Source organism: Lactuca serriola, chromosome 8 (assembly GCF_051521515.1).
Source record: "Lactuca serriola cultivar US96UC23 chromosome 8, Lser_US96UC23_V15, whole genome shotgun sequence".
NCBI classification, from domain to species: Eukaryota; Viridiplantae; Streptophyta; class Magnoliopsida; order Asterales; family Asteraceae; genus Lactuca; species Lactuca serriola.
Window position 1 is genome coordinate 221,476,075 of NC_136415.1, and position 13,060 is coordinate 221,489,134.

The following is a 13,060-nucleotide window of genomic DNA, read 5'->3' on the forward strand; positions in this document are numbered from 1 at the left end:
TTAGTGTTCTTTATATTTCTGAAACCCTTGACACGATATCTATCATTTATGAAATCCAGTAGATGACTTTTGAACATTTATTTTTGACAATAATTTCATTATATCAAAAGAGGTTAAAGTTGTTGACTTTTTAGGTAATTACATTGATTCGAAATATCGGGTTGTTACATCATCCCCACGTTAGAGGGAATTTCATTCCAAAATTAAATGTAAGGTAAATATTTGTGGATTAGGGAAAGAGATGCGGGTACTTTTGTTTCATCTGATCTTCGCGCTCCCAAGTATATTCAGGTCCCCGCTTTGCATTCCAGCTGACCTTCACAATGGGTATGCGACTTCGTTTTGTTCTTTTAATTTCCCTATCCATAACCTCAATTGGTTCCTCTATAAAGTGGAGACTCTCGTTAATTTCGATTTTGTCTAGAGGGACGATGAGGGTCTCATCGGATAAGCATTTCTTCAAGTTTGACACATGAAAGGTAGGATGTACGTTATTGAGTTCCTGCGGTTGTCGAAGTTTGTATCCTATCGGACCAATCCTTGCAAGGATCTCGAATGGTCCGATATACCTTGGGTTTAGTTTCCCATGTTTTCTGAAACGTATTAACCCCTTCCAGGGAGAGACCTTCAATAGCACTCGGTCGCCAACCTGAAATTCTAAGGGTTTCCGTCTTTTGTCCGCCTAACTCTTTTGTCTGTCTCTTCAAGCCTTTAGTCGTTCCCAAATTTGTACCATCTTCTCAGTTGTTTCTCTTATAATTTTCGGGCCTGTGAGAGCGTTGTCGGGTACTTGTCCCTCGGCTAGTTGCGTGACACCCACTTCAGCCTAGCATAGTGGTGATCTGCACTTGCGGCCAAAGAGGGCTTCGAATTTAGCACTTTAATGTTGGAGTGATAGCTATTGTTGTATGAGAATTCGACTAGTGGTAAATGGGTATCCCATGCTTTACCAAAATCGATTACACAAGCTCTTAGCATATCTTCCAAGGTTTGTATGGTCCTCTTACTTTGACTGTCGGTTTGTGGATGGTAAGCGGTACTCATGTCTAGCCTTGTCCTTAGAGAATTTTGTAGCAACTGCCATAATCACGAGGTGAACCTACTATCTCTGTCGGAGATAATGGATGTTGGTCCACCATGTAGTCATATAATCTCTCAGATGTATGTTCGAGCTAGCTTCTCCATCTTGTCGGTTTCCTTTATTGGTAGGAAGTGTGTGGATTTTGTTAATCTATCGCCGATTACCCAGATGGTGTCTAGCCCACGTGCTGTGTTGGGTAATTTTGTTATGAAATCCATGGTTATCCGCTCCCACTTCCACTCGGGTATTTCGGGTTGTTGTAGTAATCCTGATGGCTTTTGGTACTCTACCTTGACTTTGGCGCAAGTCAGACACTTGCCCACATAAGTAGCGATCTCTGCTTTCATGTTCGGCCACCAATACAGTTTCTTGAGTTCCAGATACATCTTGTCCAAACCTGGATGCACGGAGTATCGAGTCTTATGAGCCTCATTCATGACCACGTATCTGAATCCACCAAACTTCGGTGTCCAAATCCGATCGATGAAGTAATGAACTCCGTCACCCTTGACTTCAAGATTCTTATTCATTCCCCTTAAGGCTTCCCCCGTCACATTCTCTGTTTTCAAGGCTTCCCCCTGAGCTTCCTTGATTTGTGTGTACAGGTCTGAATGGATCGTCATGGTTAAGGATTTCACTCGGTGGCCCGAGTATTCCTTTCGACTAAGAGCATCAGCCACCACATTCGCTTTTCCTGGATGATAACGAATTTCACATTCGTAGTCATTCAACAGTTCAACCCATCGTCTTTGCCTCATGTTGAGTTCCATTTGATTGAAGATGTGTTGAAGGCTCTTATGATAGGTAAAGATTGTGCATTTCGTGCCATATAGATAGTGTCTCCAGATCTTTAGCGCGAATACAACTGCTCCCAGTTCGAGGTCATGTGTAGTGTAGTTGACCTCGTGCGTCTTGAATTGTCTCGAGGCGTAGGCGATGACCTTTCCTCGTCGCATTAGAACACATCCAAGACCTTGATTAGATTCATCACAGTACACCACGAAGTCTTCTGTTCCTTCTGGCAAGGATAATATAGGTGCGCTGCATAGTGCTTACTTCAGTGTTTGGAATGCAGCGTCTTGTCTTTCTTCCCAATTGAAAGTTACACCCTTCTGCGTCAAGGTGGTAAGTGGTTTAGCAATCTTCGAGAAGTTTTGTATAAACCTTTGGTAATAGCCAACAAGGACCAATAATTGTCAGATTTCCATTGGGGTTCTGGGAGGTGTCCAGTTCTCGATTGCCTTGATTTCGGAAGGGTCCACGTGTATCCCATCTTTGCTAACCACGTGATCTAGGAAATCTACTTTCCGAAGCCAAAATTCGCACTTTGATAATTTTGCGTATAGCTTCTCTTTTCTTAGAGTTTCCAAGATTTGTCGGAGGTGTTGACCATGTTCTTCTTTACTCTTTGACTAAATGAGTATATCGTCTATGAACACGATCACAAATTTGTCTAGGAATGAACGACACACTCGGTTCATTAAGTCCATGAACACCGTAGGTGCATTTGTTAATCCAAAGGGCATCACTACAAACTCGTGGTGACCATAACAAGTTCGAAAGGCTGTTTTGGGAACATCTCCTTCCAAGACTCGCAGCTGATGATACCCGGATCTCAAATCGATCTTTGGGAAATAACTCACTCCTTGGAGTTGGTCGAACAAGTTGTCAATGCGTGGTAGGGGATATATGTTCTTGATAGTGAGCTTGTTGAGTTCCCGGTAATCGATGCACATGCGGAAAGATCCATCCTTCTTCCTTACGAACAAGACTGTTTCTCCCCAAGGTGATAAGCTCGGTCTGATGAATCCTTTGTTGAGTAGTTCGTTTAATTGGCTGGATAATTCTTGCATCTCAGCTGGTGCTAGAAAATACGGCGACTTAACTATTGGGGTAGCTTCGGGAATTAAATCGATCCTGAAGTCGACTTGTTGTTCGGGTGGGACTCCTGGAAGATCTTCAGGTAAGACATCAGGAAAATCGCAAACTTCTGGAATGTCTTTGAGGTCTGTCCCTTCTTTTTCCTTATCTACTACATGGGCGAAGAAGGCATGGTACTCCTTACGCAGGTATTTCTGGGCTTTGACGTAAGAGATGATTTGTAAATTGGTACCGGGTTTGTCACCATAAATCACAAGAGTTTTTCCGTTTGGCAGATTTAGCCGAATGGCCCTTTCGTGACAAAGTATATTGGCATGGTGCAGGATTAAACAATCCATACCGATGATGACATCAAAGCTCTTTATAGTGATCGACATTAGATCGATTGGAAATGAATGTTCATTTAGAGTTAGTGTGCAGTCTATGTACATATCGTTTGTGCTTTCTGTTCTACCGTTTTCCATTTCTACTGTAAATATCTTATTGAGTGATTAAGGGTTCTGTTTTAGTATGTGTTTGAATTTATGACTCACGAAACTCCTCTCCGCACCATAATCAAAGAGTATGCATGCATAAGAGCTATTGAGGAGAAACGTACCCGTAACCACCGTGGGATCAGCTATTGCTTCGTTTTGCCCTATTGCCAACACCCTTCCTATGCCGGCATCATTCCTTGACTTAGGGTAGTCTTTCTTGTAGTGTCCAGTCTCACTATACCCATAACATGCCTGGCCCACACCGACTCCAGGGACTTGGGTGATTGGTCGTGCTGGTGCCTTATAGAAACAGGTAGTCTGCCCTTTCTTGTTGCAATTGTTGCAGTGCATCTCCCGACAATTTCCGTTGTGATGGAAATTTCATTTTCTGCACTTCGGTAGGTTCCCAGCATATTGCTTCGCTGGTGCAGAGGTAATAGGAGCAGCAATGGGGTTAGCAGCGGCATGGACTGCCACTATTTGTTGCTTCATGGAAGGTTCCTGTGAAAACTGACTCTTCCTCTTGTTCCAAAACTTCTTCTTGCTGTTGTTGTTGGTACTGATGTTGTTGTTGTTGTTATTGTTGTTGTTTCCTATGGTTTGCTCTGGGATAGCAGTTGTGAAGACTTGACAGATTCCATGGTCAACGAGAGCTTCTGCTAACTGTTTGGTGCTATCGAAAGTGACTGGTTTGGAAGCTAGTACACTTCCTTGAATCCGGGGTGACAGTCCCCAGATGTATCTTTCGATCTTCTTGCTCTCTAGAGCAACCATCCCTTGGCAAAGGATTGCCAAAATCACTAAACCTATTGGTATAGGTTGTGATGTCCAAGCCTACCATAGTAAGGCCTCAAAGTTCCTGCTCTAGCTTTTGTACTTCGCCCCATGGATAGTACTCTTGCATTAACATCTGCTTTAGACTCTCCCAGCCCATAGAATTTGCCACTACCAGAATTAGTGACCTGACATGGCCATTCCACCACGTCAGAGCTCTCTCGGAGAATGTACAAGCAGAAAATTTTACCTTCCTCACTTCCAGACATGCACAGATCTCGAAAACCGCTTCTATTTTCTCTATCAATTGTGATAGAGCCATTATCCCTCCGGATCCGTTAAAAGTTATGGGCTTGCTATTGGTGAAGTCCTTGAAGGTGCAATCCCCTGAACGACCCTAACGTTGGCCATTCGTAGAGCTATTTAATCCCCCTCCCGACCCATTATTACTCATATGTGCCACTGCAGCTGTTACAAAAACTATCAAGGCGGCATTATCCGTTTATGGAGGTGGTGGTGGTGGAGGTGTTGTGTTATTGACACGGTGTGTAGATCTACGGGGCTACATCGTGCTGCTAAAGAAAAAGAATGAAGACCATAAGTCTTTAATGATTGAAAGTTGTGTGTTAATAATTTGTTATATTCCGCAATTTATGAATTTGACTGACATAACCAAGGTTTTAGAGCTTCATTCATAATAAAAGTTTGTATAGTGATAGATAACTCATGAATCTGAATGGTAAAAATTAACACACAAAGGAAATTTCTTCATATATATTAAACATACGTTGAGTTACATTTTGGAGTTTGGAAAATTTCGACCCTTCTAAGGATCTCCGATACATAAGTTAAAGAAAAGTAAGACTTTTAGCCAACTTCCTATTCTATAACAAAAATTTTGGAATTCGGGCAAGTACTACTTGCGACGTAGGTTGCACTTGGAGCTTGACTCCGTGTCTGATTTCTTGGCTTCCATAAGACGCCTATCGAAGGCGACTTGTTGTTCCCTCATCTCCCTTATGTCAGAGAGGGCTGCAATCAGTTGCGCTTGAAATGTGTTAACGCGGAGTTGGGCATCGTCGTGCAACCTGTCCCGTCGACGGATGTCGAAAGTGTGAACTTGTACTTCCACTTTGACTTCACGAATCAGGTTTGCTTGAACCCTATATTGATAGGACTGGTTGGCTAGTTTGCCCACCATGACTGGGAGTGCTCGGTCGGCTGAACCCCCACCCCTAACGTCGTAAAAGTCCTTACACATACCGTAGGGAGGACGTAATCCTTGCTGTCGGCTCCAATGGTGAATGTGACTTCACCAAATGGGTGTTGGTCCCTGAAAGTTTCCTCTAAATGTGGGAGGTTGAGCGACTGGTGGGTTGACTACTTCTGGCTCTGAGTCTGTCCGAGAGTCTTCCCCTTCCTCCAACTCTATAGGTTCCTCTCTTCTTCGAGGTCTTCCTCTACCCATCCTCCATTTCCCTGATTCGGGTAGTAGGGATCCCCGGGTGGATAGAATCCAGCCATTGTGTCTGTACGAGAATAGAGGTATGATAATTGTCTAGAAATTTTAAAAATGTGTAAATCTAAACACGTAAGTTAAACTATTGTATTTACCAAATACTCCTATAGTATTTAAGTTTGTATGTTTGATACTAGTGTCATTTTGGTAAGTTTTGACTTGTTGGTCGCTACGACCATTCCTCGACATACATTAGTCCGATCTCGGATAAATATAGTTGATCAGGCTATATTCATCCCAAATCCGATTACATATTCTGGGGCCTAGTCTTAGTGTCCAACTTATCTTAATACTTCATGTATAGTTCTAACTATGAAATGACTCGTTGTATGCATATATTTGTGCTTTTACGACCCAAATAATTTAAGCTAAGTGAAATGTGGTTCAAGTGTAAAAACGTTTTTTCAGAGAATTTTAATCCCTATGCATTTATAGTTTGTATATCCTATGTGGTTCGATATACTTAGTTCACTATAAAAAATGCTCTGATACCAATCTGTCACACCCCCAAACCAGAAAGGCGGAATCGTTCGAGGGCGGATGACTTCATGTAGTATTGTAATAGTTGAATACATACTAAAGAAAGTAAAACAACCATCATATATATAATTTAAAAGTTACATTGTTGAATGATACTTGTTTCAAAACAAATTACAATATGATGACAAAATGAGTTTTAAACTGACGACTTAGTGTCACTTCTCCAAAAGCTGAAGTTTACCTGTATTACTGAATCCCTGAGAAATACAAGTCGATTTGAAAGAGTAGATCAACATTTAAGCTGGTGAGTTCATAAGTATTTAATGTCAATGTTTGTATAAATTTGAATGAAATTGTTTGTAGATGTTCTAAAAATCCTAGAAAATCTCATATTTCCTACTAGTATAAAAGTAGTCTTCTACCAAGACCCGACTGTTTTTGAATGCTTGCTTCTAGAAATCTAATATTTTTCCATAAGTGTGTAGTAGTTTAAAAGTTCCAAAACTGTAATGCAAAAGTGTTTTTCATGCCTATGATATTAGATATATGTATGTATAAAATAACTAAGGCATTTGATAACCCCGTAAATCAACGTGTTTTTAATACTCCATGTGAGTTTTATAACCATGCTATTGACCCAGACTGCCTGTAACAACGTTCTTCAGGCGTTGGAATGTTATGACGTTTGTCACCGTAGACTTGTCGGTCTAACTGTAGCTAACAGTTTAAGTGCGGGATTGTCAATCCCGTGTAGATCTATACACAAGTATCACGCTCTCCCTGCAAGAGATTATAGTATATAATACAGGACTTTAATTGCATACTTGAAAGTACGTGAAGTCGAATGTCTCAAAAAACTTAGAATCAAATTGATTTATGTTTGAAATGTCCATTTGTTCTAGTATATGAAAGTATGTCCTTGATATAGTACTTATAGTATGTAAAATATCATGATTTCCTTGTAAACTATACGTATTATAGTTTTTCCAAAAGTATGATTTGCTTGCATGGTAAACCCTAGCGTAATGTCGACTTTGTATGCACAATATAACATCATTGAACATTTATACTTAAAATATAATTAAAGTGTTTCATAATTATATAACAACATGTTTTTAGTCTGGAAAGACAAGGTGTTATTGAAATATGTGTTGCATGCGAACGTTTTCATATGATAGTTAAAATAACAGTATAAAATGCATAGCAAAGGATAGATATTTTCACACGATAATAACCGGGTGTTTACTTGTATTCCCGCCCCCCCCCCCCCCCCCCCCCTTAAAAGTATTTAAAAAGCATTTAAAATGTATTTAAAGTGTATTTGTAGGGGTATGAACTCACTTGATAGAGTGAAGATGGTGAGATGAAAAACGAGCAGAACTTTGAGAGGAGAAAGCCGATTTCTCGGGATTCTCGGGAATCTCGGGAGCGTAAAACTTCCTTCGGGACTTGGGTATGAAAACCGGGGATTCGGGATATTTCCTGCATGCAAAACGGAGTAAAAACGCAAGTGAATGAGAGAAAATGAGCAATTATGCCTGGAATGCTCGCATCCTCGTTTGCCGGACTTTGGATCGGACAGAAGCGTAGAGGCATAGAGGAGCGACGTGGACGATCCGAAGCCTAGCACCCGAGTATGTTGGGCGTATGAGGGTACGTTGGGCGTAAATCGTCTCGGTTTGTGCACCTCGAGCTTGTAAAATCCCTAACTTTCGCATACGAGCTCCAATTTTGACGTTCTTTATATGTACACATAGGTGAAAATATACTCTACAACTCTTGTTTAGAATTCGTCGGCTAATTTTGACTTTATTTTTAATTGGCCAAGACATGAAAAGTCCGTTAAAAATCCATAACATCTTCATCCGACGTTCGTTTTCGTTAGACTTTTTACCGTTGCACTACTATTGTTGAGATCTTCAATTCCCATTTAGGTTGCTTCGGCCAAAAGTCTCTCGATCTTTATTTCGAGTTTTTAGTTGTCTATTGCTATATCCGAAACTTGGAAAAATCTTAACTTCCTCATACGAAGTCAGAATTAGACGTTCTTTTAACGTACGTTAACGGTTTGATGATATCTACCATTTTCATTTAGATACCTAAAATTAAAAATTATTGTATTGAAAAGTCGTGTTTTACGTTTAACTGTATTGACGGTTTTGCTGTGAATCTTAGGTTGGTCATAACTTCCTCGTTATAACTTGGATTTTAGTGTTCTTTATATTTCTAAAACCCTTGACACGATATCTATCATTTATGAAATCCAGTAGATGACTTTTGAACATTTTATTTTTTACAATAATTTCATTATATCAAAAGAGTTTACAATTTTTGACATTTTAGGTCGTTACATTGATTCGAAATGTTGGGTTGACACAATTTCTAATATATTTGTTTATATACACATATATAAGATGTTCTTTATTAGATTAAAACAACTGATAACCACAGGAGGAGTGTTACAGTTGGTGTTGGTCTATTATCAAATGAGATTGTTGAATCATGCACATGGCTTTTAAACTCATTTAATCCAACATTTGGAAAACAACCTCAAATTGTTGTAACAGATAAAGACCCAATAATCAAAACAAATTTGCTACAATTTTTACCAAGTCAAGGCATAAACTTTGTACGTGGCACATAGGAAATAAATTGTCAAATAATGTAATATTTTATTAATTTAAAATGATATTCAATTTTTTCAAATTGAAAATATATATGTTATATTCAAATGTTCTCATTATATATATATATATATATATATATATATATATATATATATATATATATATATATATATATAAATAAGGTAAGTTTATTAAGAATACAATTTCATATAAAATAAGAACTAGTGTAGGTGCCCATGCTTTGCATGGGTTGGATGTGAATTACATATGATACAGTTTATGGAGTGACAAAAAATCTTAAAACAAACTAATATATATAGCATATACAATACATGAGATGGTGTCAAAATATACATACGAACACCAAAAGCACATGCTGCTTACTCTTTCATTACCCAAGGGCATATATTGTGCCATCATAGCCTTGATCTCCAAATGTATGTGTAGTATGTACCTCATCATCAAGATTATGGATATTAATTTCATGGAAGTGCAAAAATGTTTAAAAAAAAACAATTACAAAATAAATAAAGGGAAAAGGTAATATTTGTAGAATCTGTATCCATAGTTGCAACACCAAGAACAACAGTCCATGCAAAACTCCACCCAGCACTCGCGCGTAGCAACATCTTCACCTATTTCCTATTTATCAATCGTCAATATCACATATACATATGTTAAATTTTAAAAATATATATATGTTGAAATTTAAATGTATTTCTTTATACAACAAACTCACTTTTCTACCAATCGATGTAACGATGTTTCATCTTTTACCAATAAATTCAACAACATTTTGTTTTTTTACCAATTTATATGAACTATGTTTTACACGAAAAATGTAAATATTTTGAAATACACACTAAGACATGTGTTATGTTCTTTAAAGTGGAGGAAATTGCCATTACACCTACACTCGTAACTTCCCATGTTTTCTTCCATTTGTAGTTGGGATATTGAGATGTTCTCTTCTGATCAATATCTGAAAAAGTGACAAAGATACGAATCACCTTCTATTACCGGATAGCCTGGTTCGTCCATAGAGATCCATCCATCAAATACTCCAGCTGATTACAAGAAAATATCATAATTACAGTAACTAAAAAGGTATAAAATGCTAAAAATTTGGAGATCTGGAATCCTAAAAAGTTTAATATCTATGGATAAAGTTCTAATATGATATGATATTATATTTAATCTTGGGTGGAATATATTTATGCATTAATATTTAACATCAGAAGTTGTCATCTATGACACCCAGAACACTAGGAAGTTAAGAACAGAATTACAGTCGATGTTTGGTTTTTTTAAAACCAATGTGATTAGACCCAAAACATAAAAATATGCCACTAACCGAAAATGGAGACATTTAAAATAAATATTAGATCAAATATATGGGTGAAAGTCTACAATTATCATATAGGCTTTGATCCCCATTGATTAGACCACCTTGATGTATTGATGTCCATATTGAGAACTATAATACATTGTTTTAAACCTTCAAACCTTCAGGCAAGTGGCAAAGAAGAGACCGCATTTTAAGTTAATATACACAATAACTTACATTACAAAGCTTCATTAATTTGAAGGCTGACTTATCAAATTTGTCAAAAACTGAGTAATATTGTATCTTCATAATCTTCTTCACACACATAATCACTATTGTAAAAGAAGATGAACTGAAATTATTATGTAAATTCTTCATTCCCAAGAAAATAGAGTGAGAAAACAAAACAGTACAGGAAAAAGAACATAGAATAAGGAAAAGGCAAATAAGAAAGAAGAAAATCACTCTCAGTAAATCTTTGTACTTGTTTGGCTGCATAAAAGATAAATGAATTATGATACATGTTAACAATTAAATTTGTAATTGAACCAAAAATCAACTTGACAAAGGAAGTATTTTTCTTTTTAAAACATAAAGGGTATCGTAAGTTAATGATCTATATAACTTGTAAGTTTTGTAATGGACTTAAAATATATATTATATTAATATTAATGCAATTATGGTATTATTGAGAAGGTAGGCACCTGTTTTTCAGGAAATTGTCAAGTGATATGTAATCTGTTTTCTATTAAATATCAGTCTATGATATCGATGTCTATCAAACCCACCTTCATCATAAAAGTTGAAAGAAAAACACTAAATTTTCATTATAATTGGCATCTCAATTCTCAAGCTTGGTTATCTTTGATAATTGGCTAGTATTAATTTGAAAACAAACCTATGGGTGTGCAAGTAGTAAGATTGAAAGTGTCAGATTGATAAAGCATAATAACAACTCACCTGATGAAACAGTCATCAACAATAACATAAGCACCATTTCGGGTAGTTTCACATGAAGTTAATATAGAAACCCCCACATCGAAGCAAGATAGACATTGAGCTATTGAGAGGTAGCGCCTGCATTGGGATGTATCATAGACTGTATCTGCATTCCCTAAGTTATGGCTTGTGGCAAAATAGACACCTTTCCTGGATAACTCTTTTCTAAGTGAACCAAATGTGGAGTTAAGATTGATGAAAAATACAGTTCGAGACATTACATCAACAGGACAACAAAATGACCTAATCGGCATGTTAACGATGCTACTGCTATCGTTTGACTAAATTGCCAGATGTTATCACAGATGAAGAATTAGGGAAGAATAGAGAATAGAGTATGACGAATTAGGGTAGGAAAATCATAAATGACCACTTACCAGGGCATCGTCGTTCGATTTTAGAGAAGGGATGTGACCGTAAGTCGATTTTAGACAGTCGAGTATACATGAAGTCGAACACCGGTCGATTGTCGAGTCGATTTTCAGCAAAACGAAGGTCGTAAAGACCGACGGAAGGGCGTCAGCAGGCGGAAGGCAACCGACGGGCGCCGGACAAAGACTATGTGTCGACGAAAACATGGAGAAATTGATGGCTTCTTCAACCTCTGTTTCATCACTGTCAGTCACACTTTAAAGGTCGAATACACAAATTATAGCGGGGTGCAACGACCCGGAAGTGTGTAGGGTTATGGGAAACGCATCGGATAAGATGAGCGGTGGAGAAGGTGGAGTAGATATCGAGAAGTGTTATTGTGAGGTTTAGAAGCCGATGATGGAGGCGGTGGATCGGCGGACATGTTAAAGAAACTATGATTGAGTCAAAGCAACCCGTTGAACAGTACCTCGAGTTAGGTACTGTTCATAAGAATGCCGTGATTTAATTATATATATAATAATTATATGCATATGAATATTCATATACAAATGAATATATGTATGCATACTATGAATATATATATATATATATATATATATATATATATATATATATATATATATACAGATGCACTTTATAAAACATACAATTATATGCATGTGGATAAGGTAAATTTATTAAGAATATATATGCAGATTCTGGAATTACTATATGCATATGTGTATGCATATGAATATACATATATATATACATATGCATATACACAAGATTTCCAGTTGACCTTGTAAAAATGACACTTTTTTAGGGTAATTTAGTAAGTTTTAGATTTTAGAATTAATATATATATATATATATATATATATATATATATATACTAATCAAATATATAAGAATAATACTATATGTATTTAAATATATCTTTTTTTTCAGGTTTCTAAGAAGATTTTGAATTCTATTGATTTTCGAAAAAAATAATTGTGGAGATCATTTAAAACAAAGAGATAGATGCAAACTTGTTTGAGCAAAGATGAAATTCGTTATTAGATCATTTTAATTTAGAAGAAAACAAGTGGTTGAAAGAAATGTATGCGAAAAGGAAATTGTTGATTACAACATACTTCAATTATGTGCTAGTCAGGACCAATGAGAACAACATCAAGATCAAAAAGTCAAAATTCGTTTTTCTCTAGTTTCCAATATCCAAAGAACCCTATGATTGTTTTCATCTCAAATTTTGATAGTTAAATGGAAAAACAAAGATTTATTTAAATGCAAAATGATTTGGAATCAGTAAACAACTTAAAAATTGAAGACTAGCTTACCAATTGAAGAACATGCATCAAATGTTTATACAAAAGCAATTTTTTTTTTTGGTGCAAAAAGAGATTGATGAATCTGTCTATGGATGTTTTCATAGAAGATTACATATTGTGAATGGGTTAGAATTTTTTACCGTGGTTGATATAAAGAAAAGAAAACAAGTTGGTTTTATTGTTGAAACTATTAACAATGAGAATGAAT

The 13,060-nt window shown here is 36.9% G+C and overlaps 1 long non-coding RNA gene across 1 annotated transcript; it reads right to left on the minus strand.

Annotated features, from left to right (window-relative positions):
* Positions 1 to 9,025: 9,025 nt before the first annotated feature.
* Positions 9,026 to 11,949, minus strand: LOC145070335 (uncharacterized). The gene is made up of 2 exons (XR_013689901.1): positions 11,126 to 11,949; positions 9,026 to 9,905 (listed from the first exon to the last, which is right to left on the minus strand). It is a non-coding gene; the product is annotated as an uncharacterized LOC145070335 (long non-coding RNA).
* Positions 11,950 to 13,060: the final 1,111 nt, after the last annotated feature.